Source organism: Alligator mississippiensis, chromosome 1 (assembly GCF_030867095.1).
Source record: "Alligator mississippiensis isolate rAllMis1 chromosome 1, rAllMis1, whole genome shotgun sequence".
Taxonomy (NCBI): Eukaryota; Metazoa; Chordata; order Crocodylia; family Alligatoridae; genus Alligator; species Alligator mississippiensis.
In genome coordinates, this window is record NC_081824.1 from 91,025,355 (window position 1) to 91,041,941 (window position 16,587).

Consider the following 16,587-nt stretch of genomic DNA (forward strand, 5'->3'; position numbering starts at 1 on the left):
CAAACTGTCAGACCAGATTTCTGGACTGCTTTAATGTGTTCCAAAAGATAAACACTCTTATACTTAGAAGAGGAAATTAAGGCCTTCTTTTGCTGATAAAAATATGATTTACAACTGAGGTTATGGACAGAAGCTTTGCAATTAAAAATGCCGTTTAAACATTTTTCCCCTAACTATCAATGAAACCAGAGTGTCAGCATAATGCCATGTGTTAATTTTAACTTGATTTACTAGGAATAATCCCCTTGAGTCAGTAGCTGACCTCCAAAACATTGTAGCTTCCTGTGGGATAACAAGGAATAATAAGAAACATGTTACTGTAAAATAAGCGAGCCTGGTGTTGTGTGAAGTTTGTTCCTGTGTTGTCAGATAGACAAGCTGGTAGCAAGTACTCAGCAATAATCAAATAAATGTCCAGAGACCTTTTCCTAACAGACAACTCAGCAACTTCAAACAGATTTTTGAGCTAATTCACTGGCGGTATGGGCCGATAAAGCAGTATTAATCTCCTGCTTTAAATCAAGTTTGTCATAAGGCTCCATTAATCTCTCCCACATTATCAAGAGTCTCAGTGGCAGGAAATTATATTTCTAAATTGAATTTTGTTCTGTTTCAGCATAGTAAGAAATATTTTCCAAACTGTTAATAGGATGTGTAAGAGCTGAGACTCTGACAATATCTTTGAATAAATAAAAGCCATAAATTAAAGCCACTTGCTTCCAAGTATCTATGTTATAACAAAATAAGGGTCACTGATTATCTAGGAAGGAGTAATCAAATACAGGATTTTAAATAAAGAGTGAGGCAGTAGATGGTTAACCTCGTAATTTACCTCTTTATAGCAATTGGTTGAATTGTTTTTTGGGTTTTTTTAAATCAAAAAACAAAAAACTTTATAACCAATCTTCCGGCACTAATAAAACACTTATCGATTCTTAGTGCATATGCTTACTCTACAAAATGTTCTAACTTGCAGTCACTACCAATGATAGAAACTGATACTGTTTATTGGAGCCTAGGCCCCTTTATTTCAGGGAAGACTAATTTACAGTAAGTAAATGTCTGAGTTAAATGTATTGTTCTAGGACTAAAATGTATAACTACACACAACAGAACAACTTTGTTTTGAGACAAGTAATAGGGCAACGGTGAGGATGTCAGTATTCAGCAGAATGCACTGGAATCTACAGCAGCCCTGATAAATTGTGTACCTCCCTACCAACCCCTGGAAAACATTTCAGCAATTTCAAATGTTTAAATAGATTTACCCTACAGAATTCTTTGGATCTTATCTATTATACAACATTACCATCTTGCTGAGTGTTACTAAACTAGGGTTACCATACATCCAGGTTTTCCCAGACATGTCTTCTTTTCTGGACCCCTATCTTCTTTCCAGGTGGGTTTTCAAAAATGCAAGCAAATATCTGGGTTTTTGCTTTGCCTCTGCTTTTTCTTGGAGGTGGGGGCAGCAGGGAAGCTGATTAGCTGTTGGGAGATCAGGTGTTCTGCCTGCAAGCCCCAGCAAGTGTATGTCTGTGTTGGCCTGTGACCAAACTGCATGGGCAGCAGGGCTGAGAGGGAGCACGGGGCTGTGGGTCGGGAGTGCGGGACACTGGCAGGGCTGGCAGGGGCAGGGGCCTCCTGGCCAGGAGTGAGGGGGAGCCAGGGAGCTGAGGGTCAGGAGTGAGGAACACCAGCAGGGCTAGGGGGTACAGGGGGCATATCACTGCCCCCCCCACAAACATATAACCCTTCCCTCTTCCCCCACAGATGTCCTCTTTTTTAGAATTGGAAATATAACCCTAACTAAAAAGTATCAGTCAGAGTGATGTCAAATACAAGTGTAGCACACCCAAAATGTACAAGTCATTCTGTGCTATAAAGTGTGTTTCATGTTGCTGTGCATCGTGTTTGGCTGTAAAGCATGATCTGTGTGTATTTTGTGTAACATAATTGTTGTATATTGTGCCTCCTCTAGGAGTGAGAGGACCAGCTCCCCTCTCCCTCATTGTGTCCAGATTCCTCAACAGAATCTGTTAAACCAGTTTAACAGGCCTTCTAGCCTAGCCCCACTGTTAAACCAGTTTAGTCACTCTGGCCAAATCCTGGAGGGATGACCACCTTTGAATTGATTGGTCTGCATTAGCAGTGTTCCAGTGACGCTGTGATGAGGTCAGAAAAGTTATTTAGGGTTCAGGCCACCTGGGCTGGTGGGCTCTCTGTTTTTTCCCTGGGTCCCCTCTGCGGAGGGGACGGGGAAGGCTGGAATGCTTGCTAGAGCCTGAGGCCAGGTAGTATAGAGAATCAGGGTTTCAAGTCAAGTAGCTGTGTGGGTTTTGGACTAGGAGTCCAGGGCAGGAGCTGGTAGCTCACCCCCACAACCACTCAAGCAGGAACAGAGATCAGCGCTCCCCAGCAGCTCGGTGGAGTCACATCAGCAGGAATCCAGGGCAGGAGCAGAGATCAGCACTCCCCAGAAACTCGGCAGAATTACGTCAACTCACCGAAGGGCCCTTCACAATGCAGAGGGAACCGGTCCCCCCAGAGGACAGCAACGGTGAGGAAGACTACACACCAAATTCCCAGGGACTAACCTCTTTTGGGTCAAGACTCCCCCACTCTCAGACTGCCAAGCCTGGAGTCAAAGGCTCCCCAATAGGGGTAGGGGTGATATAGGGTATACTTTGAACCAGGACTGTTTTTGTTTTCCTTGACTGTATGTTGTATTCCGGTGTTTGCCTCTGTAATAAATCAGGGGTTTGTGTCCATATTGCTTGCAAGGGAAAGGTTGTTGGCTTTATTGAACACCCTAGCAATTCATTTAGTGTTTCCCAGGGTGCTCAAGCCAAGATGAAATATATTTAGTGCCCCAAAATTGAACCCAGCCCTTGTTGCAGCTGACAGGTGCTTGGCAGAAGGGTTACACACATTTAAAGCAAAGGCAGCTTCTACAGGATGCCATAATGGTAGCCACAAAGTACAAATATGTACCTTTGAGTGAGAAATCATTTTGATTTCCATTGCTGAATTAACTAAATCGTTCTGACTTTTGTTATGGATGCTGGTACATGCATGCAACAGATTAGGGCCAGATGCAAAGCCAACTGAAATGAATGAAAAGATACATTTACTTTATTAGCTTTGGATTGTATCCAACTGAAATTAATTTTTCATAAGAGTTAGATTCCCCATCTACTAGTAGCAGAGAGGTATTTTATAGACAAGTGACTATATAATCATTGCCACAAAGAACTTTCAAATCTAAATTTAGCTGTGACGTGATATGATGAAAGAAACAATAGGTAAGGAATGAAGTGTTAAGCAAGGTAATTACACTCTGACTCAGTTTGGTGCTCCTATTTGCTATTCCAGTAAAGTAATAATCGTGACTGACTTGCTTTGTAGGTATTATAGAAATTTAAATAGGCAAGCTCTTGCTATTAAATCAATGACCTTGAGAGTCTATCATAGCTACTGTTATGGCTTTTGTTATTGTAGTATTGGAGCACTTCACAATTGTTAATGCATTTAACATCACTACAAAATAACAAAAGTTTTTTGATCAAACATTTTTGTTAAAGATACATTGAAAAGATTTCTCAATTCAGGATAAGGTACGTGCGACAGAGTGCATTGGGTGCAGCCTGCCCAGTAGTACAATAGGTACAGTACTCACCAAGACATGAGACACTCTAATTGAAGCTCCTTCTCCATATCAGGGATTTTAAGGATTACAACCTGGGTCTCCTACTTCCCAAGTAACTGTCTTAACTAGCCAACTATTTTGGACTAGCACACACTTTTCATCTTTCAGAAGATAGGAATGTTTAATTCTAATGCAGAACCACAATTCCTCCATTTTCCACAAAACAACATTCCTGTTTTCTGGCCAAGATATTCACAGTAACTTTGAGAGGAAGAGAAGTACTATTCTCCCTTTTAAAACTGGAAAGCTGAACCACAGAATGAAATGGAGAGCATCTTTATATAGGCTCTGAGAGTGGGAGGCTTCTTTAATTAAAACGCCTTCAATGTCTCGCATATTCAGTGGTCTGCACTTCAAAATGGTGGTGGGGGTGCTTTAACTAAAGCTTGTTCACCGAGCTTTAGTTAAAGCACCCCCACCATAATTTGGAAGTGTGGGGATGCTGAATACACAAGATGCCAAGGCTGCTGAAACATGCTAATTAGCATGCTCCAGCAGACTCGATTCATCAATAAAATCAAGTCTGCTCTGATGTGCTGTAATTACAGTGTACCAGAGCACGTGTCCCACATGTCTACAGGCACCCTGAATCACTTGCCCAAGGAAGTCTGGGAAGGAACAAGGAATGGAAACCAGGTCTTTTAAGTCCTAGGCTAGCATCCTAAGCATCAGGCCACCTTTTCTGTAGGCAAAGAGTAATCAAAAGAAACATTTTCTTTCCAGAGAATTTGAAAGCAACTATTATGGTCTTTTTACTTGCCTTTTTGGCTACTTATTCACTGTAGCAATCACAGCCATCACCTTCCACCAAAGAAAGCACTTTAAGGAGGAGTTTGCAGTCCAACCACCAATGTCAATGTATTATATACTCTGCCCATTCAGGAGGTTGTATCACATTTCTGTGGTACCCCCTCCTCAGCTGGGTAGTTTGCAATAGGTACTTCTCACTTAATGAGAGGAAACTCCATTCAAAATGTTTTACACTTTTCTTTTAAGACCTCAGATTGGCATCTTTTTCTATACTAACCAATGTCTACAAATAAGAAAAGAAGTATCTTCTTAGACCATGTACTCCTCTGGAAGTTGCAACTGAAGGAGCCACTCCATCATGCCTTTTAAATTATATTGCCTCAGGTACATTTTCTGGTTTTTCAAAGCTCCTTTCTAAATGCGATAGTGTTCAAAGAGACTCTAGCATGTTTACAAAAACCCATATGACAAGTAATGGTCAAAACAATGGTATGCCAATTTAAATATAAAACACTAAGCTACATCTCTTTCTTAGGATATATTAATGAGAAAGTAGGAAACAAATGCTGGAATACTTTGGACAAAACATGAAGCATTTGCTAGAACTAGTTTAAACGTTTCTCAAGGGGAAACATGCTCTAAGGCAGAAATATTGTTTGTAACCATTTCTTTGTTACCTTGTGCTTCCCTCACCTGCCTGATCTATGGATTATTGTCACTCTTCTGACTCGGGCTAAACTCATTTGAGTGAGGACTATGTTCTTCAGATCTATACAGTACTTAAGACAACCAGACTCTGATGAAAGTCCCTTAGTGTGAATGCAATATAGTGTGCCAGAATTCTCCAACTGACATGTACTCCTATAAGAAAAAAACCTCACCTACATCTTCCATTCCAGTGACTCTCGTTCTGATTGCCAGTATAGGGGCACTTTCCTACACAAGTTAGTGGGCATAAGCATTCCCAAAATTAAACTTCATAAGAAACCTTCCTGTCAGGAAGGTTCCTAGTTCCCATCATCCATCTAGTTACACTGGTTTGTGGCGTAGGATGTCTAGTATTAGTCCTGCCCTGTAGCAGTGACAGGTTTAAGGCTTGACATCCTGAGAGGATAGAAATCAGAGCTTTATGCCACTGGCAAGCAAGAGGTAGCAGCAAATAATTCATGATAATTATACTTAAATGCATTCTCATGGCCTGACAACTCTGCATAAAACCAGACAGAAAAGCAAAACCAGATGTTTATCCCTCCACTGACTTTGCACTCCAAGAATTGCTTTCAATTTGAGAGCAACACAAAATATTTCAAAAACTATTATAACAGCTTTGTTGCATCTTCCCACCTGGAAAGCCTAGGGTTTTCGTATCAGAATCCCAACGCTCTTAGACTCTAAGAAAGCATTTTTTCTTAGGTAATAGTGGTGTCTGTTTAAAATAACATGAGCTTTCTATGCATATAACTCTTGCCTTTGGAGCCTGGTATTTTGAAGCTCTTTCCTGTATTCCATTAGAAATGCTCCAGGATGGAAAGGATCCTTTCACTTAACAAAGAAGCATACTTTTATTTACAGTAAAGATTTGATAATTCTGTGTCCTGACATACAGGTTAAACCAAATTTCGCAGACATCCAAAATGCTTGGTAAAACTGTAGTTCCAGATAATCAGACTCTTCCCTGCTATACCAGGTTTGGGTTCCAAGGACAGCCATTGCTCAGGTTACCACATGGTAATCACACAATCCTTGCCCTGATCCAGCTCTAGGGTAACCTCTCCTTCTCATTTGCCTGCCATGCTTTGATGTACTTATCTGATTGAAAGGGAGGGTGTTACTGTACAATTACTTCCTTGTCAAGACCTTGGCCCTCTTAGCCTCTGCTCCCTTCCTTTAGCTGGGCCTTCTAGCCTAGTCCCACTGTGCTGGACCTGGCTTCTGGGCTCCAATTTGTCTCGATCACTTTGGTTTTCAGCTTCTTGCCCTACCTTGTGCAGTGAGCCAAAGCAGGCTCTCCCCCTGGCCCCGTCACAACCCTGCTCTGGGCAGTGAGCCCACTTTGGCTCTGCCTGGACCCCTGGCCCTGTCTCCACCCTACTCTGGGCACTAATCCTGTTTTTGCTCCATCTACTCCATGCCTTGGACCCCCAGCCCTTTTGGCAGTGCTCAAAATGCTCTCATGCCCTCAGGCATTATTGGAATCTCCTTAACTCCTAATAATCCCAACCCAAAAAGCCAGTATGAACTGTAACAAAAAAAAATAAACCTGATGGCTATAACACAAATTAAATTCTAAACCCAAACATTAATAGGAACTCACTATCAGGGCAGCAAGTCTTCCCCTTATCCTAGGTTGTCTCTCTCTGCATGTGATCAGTGCTTTACTGGCAGTCCTTAGGGCAGCTCAGAAGTCAGCTAGGTGGCCTCCTACAATGCTCCTGACCAGAAGCTCCCCTCCTTGTGGCTTGCAGAGAACAGACTGCCTGACCTGGCTCAGGCCCTAGGCTTATATGCTGTCTAAGCCCTGCCACTTCTGGTCAGGTAGTTGTTCCAGGGCAGTTAACGAGTGGCACTGCCCCTCTAGCAGCCTCCCTGCTACCCAAGATAGGCTCTACCCTTCTGGACTAGTAGCTAACTTTTGTCCTAAACTGCTTATTTCTTAGCAGCTAACTTGCCTTAGGCAGAGTTTTCCTGAACAAGCAGCAGATGTGTCCCTTTAATGAGCAGCTCCCTAACTAGCAAGCAGTTTGCTTTGCCGCTTTCCCTTTAGCTGGTCTGTATTCAGTAGGGCTGTGCGAAGCTTCGGTTCCCGATTTGATTTGGTCTGATTCAGTGGCTGAATCTCAGAATCCAAATTGAATCAGAGGACCCTTTAATTTCTCCAAGTTGAATAGGAACCCTCTGAATCGATTCAGAGAGATTCAGAAAGATTTGGAGATTCAAACATAGAGCCAGCTTTAAATGTTTTTTCTACACACCTCTAGGTAGCAGGGGCTTGTGAGCACTGTGATGCTGAGGTGCATGAAGCATCCCACAGGAGTGCGGAGGGCTCCCCGGTGCTCTCAGAAACAGACCCAGAAGTGGACCAGAAGCACTTCTGGTGCACTCCCAGGTCTGGGGGGGCACCTGGGGTCCCCCACAGCCAATTGCCGAGCCAAGGGGACATGAGGGGGGGCCCCCGGCGTGCTCCTCAGCAGACCCAGAAGCAGACCAGAAGTACTTCTGGTCCACTTCCTGGTTCACCACCAAGACGTGGAGCTCCATGTGCCCCAGCATCACAGCAATCATGAGCCACGACTGCTACCTCAAGGTATGTATAACAAACTTTTAAAGCTGTGTCTGTGTCCAAATCGCTGATTCTCTGAATCGGCATCGAATCTTCAGATTTGGATTTGACCAAGTCAAATCAGGGACAGTGATCTGAATCAACTAATCAAATCATTGTCCTTGATTCAGGCCGAATCCGAAACTGAATTGAATAGGGCCCGCTTTGCACAGACCTGGCATTCAGCTGCTTGGACTCTATTGGTTGTAGTTTCTCTCCTTAAAGTAACAGGAGACCCAGTCACCTCATTATACCTACTATGGAGTCCCCAAACACACCTGACAAAATTAATACTATATTTACATAAGACATTTAAGCTGCCGCGTGGAGAGCAGTGCAAGAACATGGTAATGTTGCGGTGATGTTGCAGCTATGATGGTCCAGGCCAGTACATGGATATTTACCCCCATATTTATTTTTACTTTTTTATGGCCCTGGAAAATTTACAGTTTTAAACAGTGAACAAATTGTTTCATTTTCTATATGATAAATAGCCAAAAGTCCAGAATACTTGCTTTCAGAGTATTTACAATGACTCTCCCTGAGTAATTCCAACACAAGTGACCAAGTTTTGCAAAAGCCTCAATTGTCTTGTATTGCATTTAGGTCCATCATTCTGGAAAAACAGACAAAGATCCAAGACTTTCGTAGTCATAGATTGTATCAGTAGCAGATATTCACACACCTAAAAAGTATCGAAAAATATTATCCAGTTTGATCATAATTTCTTGGTCTCCGTGCAGGAATTACTGAATGAAATGCTATGGTCTGAGTCATAGAGGTGGCTAGACAAGACACTATATGAAAGAACGCTTGAATTTTGTGTCAAATACAAAATGAGTTTAGTGGAAAGTAAGATAAAAAAGGTCCATTAATTGCATCCAGAAAGGGAAACAGGACAGAGTGCTATGGACATTGATTCACTTGCCAATTAAGTAGTGTCCTTTTCTTTTGGGTGGGAAGCTCAGCATTGTTATCCATCTCTGTCACCTTGAGGTCAGATTATTGCAGTGTGCTCCACATGGAGCTAAACCTTCAGGCAATGTGGAAAGTGTAGATAATACAAATGCAGCTGACTGCTTATCAGGTAATATTTCCTCACAGAAGCACATTACACCTGTGACCTGAAAGTTAAGGCCTCAGTTTTAACCCATAAAACCCTATATACCTTGGAATTTACTGACTTAAAATCATGAAGACAGAGGCATTTTTATATTTCAACTATAGCTCCTGAAGTACTGTTATTAGGCACCTCCAAGAAATAAAGGATAGGAACTGTCGACAGGGTGCTCTCCATGGAGCAAATGAAAATGTCCAAGTTACATCTACCTTATCCTTCCCTGTTCGCAAAAGAGAGGGATGGAAGAAACTCAAGTTTATCTAGTCCATGGCCCTACACCCGAGGCAGGATCAACTCAGACACATAAGACAGCTCCTGCCCAACACACGTCTTGCCATCAAACTTCATAGCGAGGGTTCGAAGGAAAGGGACACAGAAAGGTGAATTTGGTCATGGGGCAACACAGCAGAACCATAGCAGAGCTAAATACAGGACCCAGATTCTGAGTATGGTGGAGCTCCCCTACCCAGGAACCATACTGCCCCTCAAAGCATGAAGGTACATGAGAGAGCACAAGAGTAAGGCTACCATATGTCTGGGTTTTCCCAGACATGTCCTCTTTCTGGATCCTCCCATCTCCTTCTGGGCTGTTTTTTGATATATGATCAAATGTCCAGGATTTTGCTCTGCTCAGCTTCAACGTTTTCCCCAGCACTTCCTGGCTTGCCCTAGCAAGAAACTGCTGGGGGGGAGGAGAGGGAGGACAATTGGAGGCAAGGTGCACATGCACATGGCTGGCATGTAGCCAGGCAGGGTGGTGGGAGCAGCCCTAGCTGCTAGATGCAGGCAAGTCTGTGGGGGGCGGGGGTTGGAGGGGCAGGACTTGGGGACTGTTGCGGGGGGTGCATGCACATGCATGTGTGTGCATCAGGGATGTGTGAAGGGATAGGTGTATGGTGGAAGGGGGAAAGGGTGCCTGCTGGTTCTGGGGGAAGATGTCCGGATACTGAAGCTACAGAAAATGTTGGGGGAAGGGGGAAGGTGCCTGCCCTTCCAGAAGGAGAAGGGGGCAGGAGGGACCTACAGGAGCAGTGCAGAGCTGCCTGGCTGGGTTGGCAGCACCAGGGCCAGTGCCCTTGTTTGCAAGGGCAGGGCAGCCAGGAGATGCTGCAAGGCTGCAGGGAGCAGGGGCCTACGGTTTGGGAGTTAGGGGCACCGGCAGGGCTGAGGGGGCTGTGGCTTACACAAGAGGCCTTACTGTATTTGACAGGACAAAAACATTAGGAGTTATGCAACCAGAGCATTCAGTTCTGGAGGCAAATCAACCTGTGGGGGCTGATTTCAAGTACAAGCATAATCCACAGCTTTGCATTGCAAGACAAAGCCAGGAATGGCTTCTGCGGAAATGAAACCATGCTGAGAACAATAATTTATTTTTATACTGTTAATATAAAGTGCACTAAGCTAAAAGCTGTAACTTAAGTAGTTTAATGATCTCTTGAACAGTTGAAATCAAAATAAATTATGAATACAAAATACTACGACATATTGGGAAAGCATGACTTTGTACATTAAAAGGGCTATCAAGCTTCCTTAGCCTGACGAAGGGTTTTTGAAACCAAAAGTTTGCTTAATAACCATTCTCCAACCATTTGGGTTGGTCTACTAAAAGATATCAAATTCACCCAAGGAACCTTGTCTGCCTATCACAATTATTAATGCACTTTTTCATTTTCTCAGTCCACCTTTCCTTTGAGAAGGAGTTGCAGCACATCAAATAGTAAAAGAAGTCTTAATGAAAGAAAAATGTAAGTATGTTTGTGCAGTCTTTCAAATGTAATTCTTAAGTCAGTAGAACCCATTCAAGGAGACAGGTTACAACTCTTAAAATTTCAAGAAGGAAGAGCTATATGCAATTCAGTTACCTTAAGTCATTGAACAGAAATTACTTTAGAGTAAGGTCATAATAGAGACTTTCTTCTTTAAAAGAAAATAAGTGTAACTACTGTTTTAAAATAGGTTTAAAACAAAGCACATATAGGTAAAGCTCTTGGAAACTTTCAGCTTAAGTTGGGAAGATAGGTTAGGTTTGGTTTGAGAAGGGCCAAGGGCGTAAGTGTTGTAATGAGCTATGTAAGATCGTTTAAGATAACATTTGAGTTACCTTATATGACTAAGTAATTTTTTATAAAATATCCCTATCCAAACAGAGAGCATCTTGCCTTCGCTAAGAAACAGAGCTCTTTCTTCCATACAACCCATCAGAAGAAGCCCAAAAGGAATCAAGCACATTCTGTAAAGAAAACACACCTTGGAGTGGAGGGTAGGGAGAAGACATTAAGCAGTAAAAACACTGAACCAAAGGCTTGCTGTGAATTAGAGTCAAATATAAAAGGAACAAAAGATGCTTATGTACCAACCATAATTTATGGCCTTCGCTCTCTCAGTGAAATTAAGGACATGGATACACATAACCAGTTTAATGTGGTTTAAACCTTACACTGAGGTCCCTGACAGATGTTAAAATAAAGGTGTAATGGGATCTAATGCGGGATCCCAACCATCACACTTCCTGCCATGCTACACGTGCATGGTAGGAGATGCAATTGTGGGATCTCAGATCAGATCCCCATTATGCCATATTGCTGATGCAGACAGAGACAATCCTGGGCTTCTCTCCACCAGCAAGTAGCAAACTTGGCTCCCATCTGGGGAAGCATACAATGCACTACAGGTGACCCTCGCCATTCGCAGGGGATACGTTCTTGAGATCCCTGTGAATGGCGAAATCTGCAAACATGGCACTGCATTCATGAACACAGTGCCCACGGCAGCTTGGGGGTGGGGGGGACGGCTGCACTGGTGGTGGTGGGAGCCCAGCGGTGGAAAGCACAGAGCTCCCAAGGATCTCCTGTAAGTGTATTTAAGATGTGGGTTTGGCATCCACTAATATTTGAAACTGCGAATACTGAACCCGCAAATAGCAAGGGTTTCCTGTACTGTGACTGGGCTCCCTGTCAGCTGGCTGGAGTTCCCAGCCAAGACAGCATACCATGCACTCCCATGGCTGGGAGCCCCACCTGCTGATTGGACCTCCCAGTGGGGAAACGTATCTCTTTAATCAGGTTTTAAGTGTAATGTCCATCAGAGGCCTAACAAACACCACATAGGTGGTGGAATCTCTATCCTTGGAGGTTTTTAAGGCCCAACTTAACAAAGCCCTGGTTGGAATGATCTAGTTGGAGATGGTCCTGCTTTGAATACAGGGTTAGATTAGATGACCTCCTGAGGTCCCTTCCAACCCTAATTTTCTATGATTCCAAACATAGAAGTCTATTAAATGGGTTAAAAGTCACCTTGCATGGTTTAAAAACGTACCTGGAAAATCAAATACTCTTTTGAGCTGGTTCACAGTGCACTAGTTCAGTGTTATGTATGGATAGTGTTCTGTGCAGTGAATCTAGTCAGTGCTCCAGGAATTGCATACTGCATCAATCCTCCCTCCTCCCACAAACACATGCACGCACCAACAGGCTGCTCTGCTACACAGGCAGAACTCAACTGCTCCCCTTATTTTCCTTTTGTTTGAACTTTTAAAAAATCAATTAGCTCCTTTGCACTGCTTGTTCAATAAAAGCCATCTTTCTAACAACCATTATATGTCCTTATTCGCTACTTGACCATGGCTCTTCATCAAAATCCTCATGGAAACTCCCTTCCCCTGCTCCCCCATGGAGGCCACCCCAGGTCATACCAGCCTACTTCAGATTTGGTCACCCACCCCCAGAGGCCCTCCACAGCATGGGTACAAGCACTCTCCTGCTCCCATACACTAACCCATTGCCAGGCATACTGGACTGGATGTTTTCTCTCAGCCCTTAGGAGCAGAGCCACACTTCACACACCATTGTGAACCAGTTCTCAACCCGTGATATTTGGGAATGGTTCAATTATTCTGTGTATCCACACCCTTGGAGGCTTTGTGGCTGCAAACAATTTGAAAATAAGATGAACCCCTAAATTCTTCAGTGTTTACTTATCTCAGAAAAACCTGTTTTTTCCATGTATCAACTGAATGTAGTTCCCATGCCTTAAAACTGGGCTTAAATAAATGCTTCTGGACACCAGTTGACACTACATCAAACAGCCTTCTAAACTTTGCTTCCTTCCTTTTATTTCTTGATCATGTCTTCTGTTAAACCTCAACTCCATGAGGCCCAATGACTAGGGAGCGACGAACCAATTGCTCATGGAATCACGAGCATGACCACTCGTGGAACAAACACAAGCACACACTGCGCTCAACAACTTTATTGAAGTGGAGGCAACTTCAGGTAGGTCCCCACCAAACTGAGGAGCGGCCCAGAACATCATTGCATTCATACCTTCCAGTTTACACTCATTAGCATTAAACCATGCCTAGTTTCCTCCCATTATGCCCATGGCTCTGCCCCTGCATTTACATGGAATTGGCTATGCATTAGCCAATTACCATGAAAATTTCCACTCTATGCCTACATGAGGTTGTCACACCTACTACCTTTGGTTACTTGCAGTTAATCATCTTAAAAGCCCACTTTTGCATTTTCCCTCTTGATATACCACTGGTATCCTCCCTTGTCTGGTTTGAATTCCTCTATGCCACACTAAACAAACAGTCAAATGATTAGACAAATGATGAACCATTTAAAGCCCTACATTCCACTAAGTAAACATGTCATTTTGCTGATGTTAGTTAGAATAAGCATTACACTTCTGCTAACTTTAGTGTCGTAAGCCTTATGCCCAGTCAAATCTAACTTGGGCATAGGTAAGCAATGTATCAGCTGCAAGACCAAGTCTTTCAGTGTCCAGGCTCACTGCAAATTAGCAGGGGAAAAAAGCAAGGGAAAAGGGCAGGAAAATGCAAGGGTTTACCATCCTAACATCTTCCACCTGGAGGATTACTGGCAGGTACAGTCAAGGTGGAGCTAATTGCAGTGTTGTGAAATGTGTGGGTCAGGCTCATTAATATATTTCAGCTCACCCTCAGCCTATACTCCCATTCTGCACTGGCTTGGTTATATGCTTCTGGATCTCAGATGTACAGTAGCACAAAATATATAGAATGAGTCCCAATCGTTGTGAACCTGTATTTATTGGCTTTACTTTCAGTAAGGGCAAGTCATGGGCTAGGCTTTTTGTTTCATTTTTATTATAAACTCATATAATATAGAGTGCATCCCAGAACAGCTAACATTAAAAGCAGAGACAGTCATGTTAGATGCTTGTGCATTTGCCAAAACCTTTGCACAGACAGCCCACAGTACCCTCTTCACATATTCATAGCTCTTTTTCTCATCCGTGTAATTTGTAAACTAAGGTCTCTTTATATACTGGACACTGCTAGGATTTTGGTTCCTGTCACCAAAGTGTTTAAATTTGACTAGGCAGTAGCAATTGCTTTTTAATACAAGCAAACTGATCTGTCAAAGGCAATCAGTATAGTGAAGTTATCCCATGAGAATCCTAATAATCCAGATGAATCATTCTGCTCTGTATGAAACTCAACAGTTGAACTCTTGGCACAGAATGCCACAAGCACTTAATGCAGTAAGTATATATGGCTGTACCATGTTTCTACACAAAACTGTACACTCGCTTGTGCCTAACACACTAGTTTCTGCTTAAACAAATGCACCTCTTTGGTATTTGTCATTAATTGTATTAAGATAAGGCTCCTCAAGAATTTCTTAGGGAAAATTCAGTGTACATATTTAATAGCAAGATATTACTTATTTATATCCAAACACACGCATCATCTAACCTGGTTAATGTTCAAAAAGAATTTGAGGGCATTTTTATTGGGAGTGAGAATTTGGAAACTAATCAATTTGATGGGCAGGAAGACAAAATGGATGGATAACTGGTTTCAGGGAGGAAACATCTTTTGATGGATCATCATAATACTCTACAGGTAAGTCCAAGTTGTGCAAAAAACCCACAAAAAACAAACACCCCCCCCCCCCAAAAAAAAACTTTTGCACACATTTCACTCTAAGGACTTTACAAAATTCTTGAAAATGAATGCTTATTATATGGTTCCAAGAGACAGATTGGTGGTAATGGGCATCCACTGACTATTTTAATTCAAAGCAGAATGTAAAAATGTTGACCTTCAAGCCAAATTTGCCCAGAAGTTTAGAACAGAGTATAAATTACATGCTAAACTTCCACAAGCACAAACAGAAATCTGTTTCAGCCATTTGAGCAAGCAGCTTAACTTTACTGAGCTATTTTTAAGTAAAACAAAAGAATCACAAAATACATGATGAATCATTTTTAACAATTTATACTCCCTCCCCCCATCATGCGTTGGATCCTATTGCCTGTAGACTGTGCACAGATGATACCAAAGTCAGTTCTTAATTTAAATTGTCTTATTGTTGACAGAGAAACTGGAAAGAATGTGTTCAATTGGTATAGGGGTGCATGTACTTTATGCCTAGAAAATGTATATCACAGTCTCTAGCCTATATGCTGTGCGATTACCTGTCCTGTGTATGGGTACAAATAGATGTGCTAAACTGAAGAGAGTACTTTTATTTTTACAGCTTAAGAACCTCTGAGAAAGTTTAATTCATTTGATTTAAAGGTTGACTCCCAACATCAATAAACAGTTGTAGGTGACTAATTTTATTTTTAACTGGACAACTGACTCTGCTGGGTCTATGCTCAAAATTCTTTGTACCAACTCATGCATAAATAAATTGCTCTAGGGCTTACAAAAGTGCCAGTGATTTTAAAGGGATCATTAAAAGTCTATCTAATTTCTAGTTTCAAAACAAGCTAAACAAAGGCATAAAATCATTGCAAAAATCTTTTAGTCCATGCTTAAAACTGAAAGCCTCCTTTCCTTTGTGCAAAAATAGCTCAATTAGAAGCAATAAGAAGACTGGAGCCCCCACAGGGTAGAACAAAACAAAAACAAATTTACAGTATTTTGCTATAGTAATACCAACAATATTTTATATTATTAACATATGTCAGTCTAACAGTAGAAACCTATCTTAAAAGACACAGAACAGGCTGCCCCTTTGTAAAGCTACTTAGGGCTCTGGATCAATTTAAAACACTCAAAAAAAGTCACAAGCTACCAGTCATCTAGCCTGCCACAAAGACAGGGACACACAATGGTCTTTCCTCTTTGATTCATATTGATCAGCCTATTGATTCACTTTGGAAAGAACTACACAACTTTTTTTCTCCAAACATTTTTCTGAAACATAAGGAAAGTTCTTTGTAAGACTGAGTCGCCTTTGGAGTAATTAGAAAGAGAAAATATAGAGGACCTGAGTACTCATCAGCTAGAAAAGAAGATACCAAAACCATTTGATAATTGCAAAGTTACTTTTCACGTACCTCAGTGGCATACATGTAGCCATGTACCTACACTTTCTGGATTTTACATTTAGGGATTCTATTTCTGTGGCATAATAAGATCACCCTACTCATGTATTTGCCAGAAGTAAAATGGAAAAGTGGAAAAAGAAGATCATAGAAAAGTAGGAATGGAAAAGACCTCTAGGATGCATCCAGATGCGAGTAGACATTTGGTTCCACAGGGAAAAGTAGCAGTGATGCACCTTGTGCCACAGCTACTTGTCCCCAGGAATGCATGTGCCACACGTGCTTTGGCGCACAGCAAGTTGCCCTAGATGGGGGTAGGGGAGGCTGGGGCCAGCACTCTGCTGGCTCCAGAAGCCTTAC

The 16,587-nt window shown here is 42.2% G+C and overlaps 1 long non-coding RNA gene across 1 annotated transcript; it reads left to right on the top strand.

Annotated features, from left to right (window-relative positions):
* Window positions 1-2,162: 2,162 nt before the first annotated feature.
* Window positions 2,163-12,491, top strand: LOC132249986 (uncharacterized). The gene is made up of 3 exons (XR_009461550.1): window positions 2,163-2,560; window positions 10,579-10,646; window positions 11,049-12,491. It is a non-coding gene; the product is annotated as an uncharacterized LOC132249986 (long non-coding RNA).
* Window positions 12,492-16,587: the final 4,096 nt, after the last annotated feature.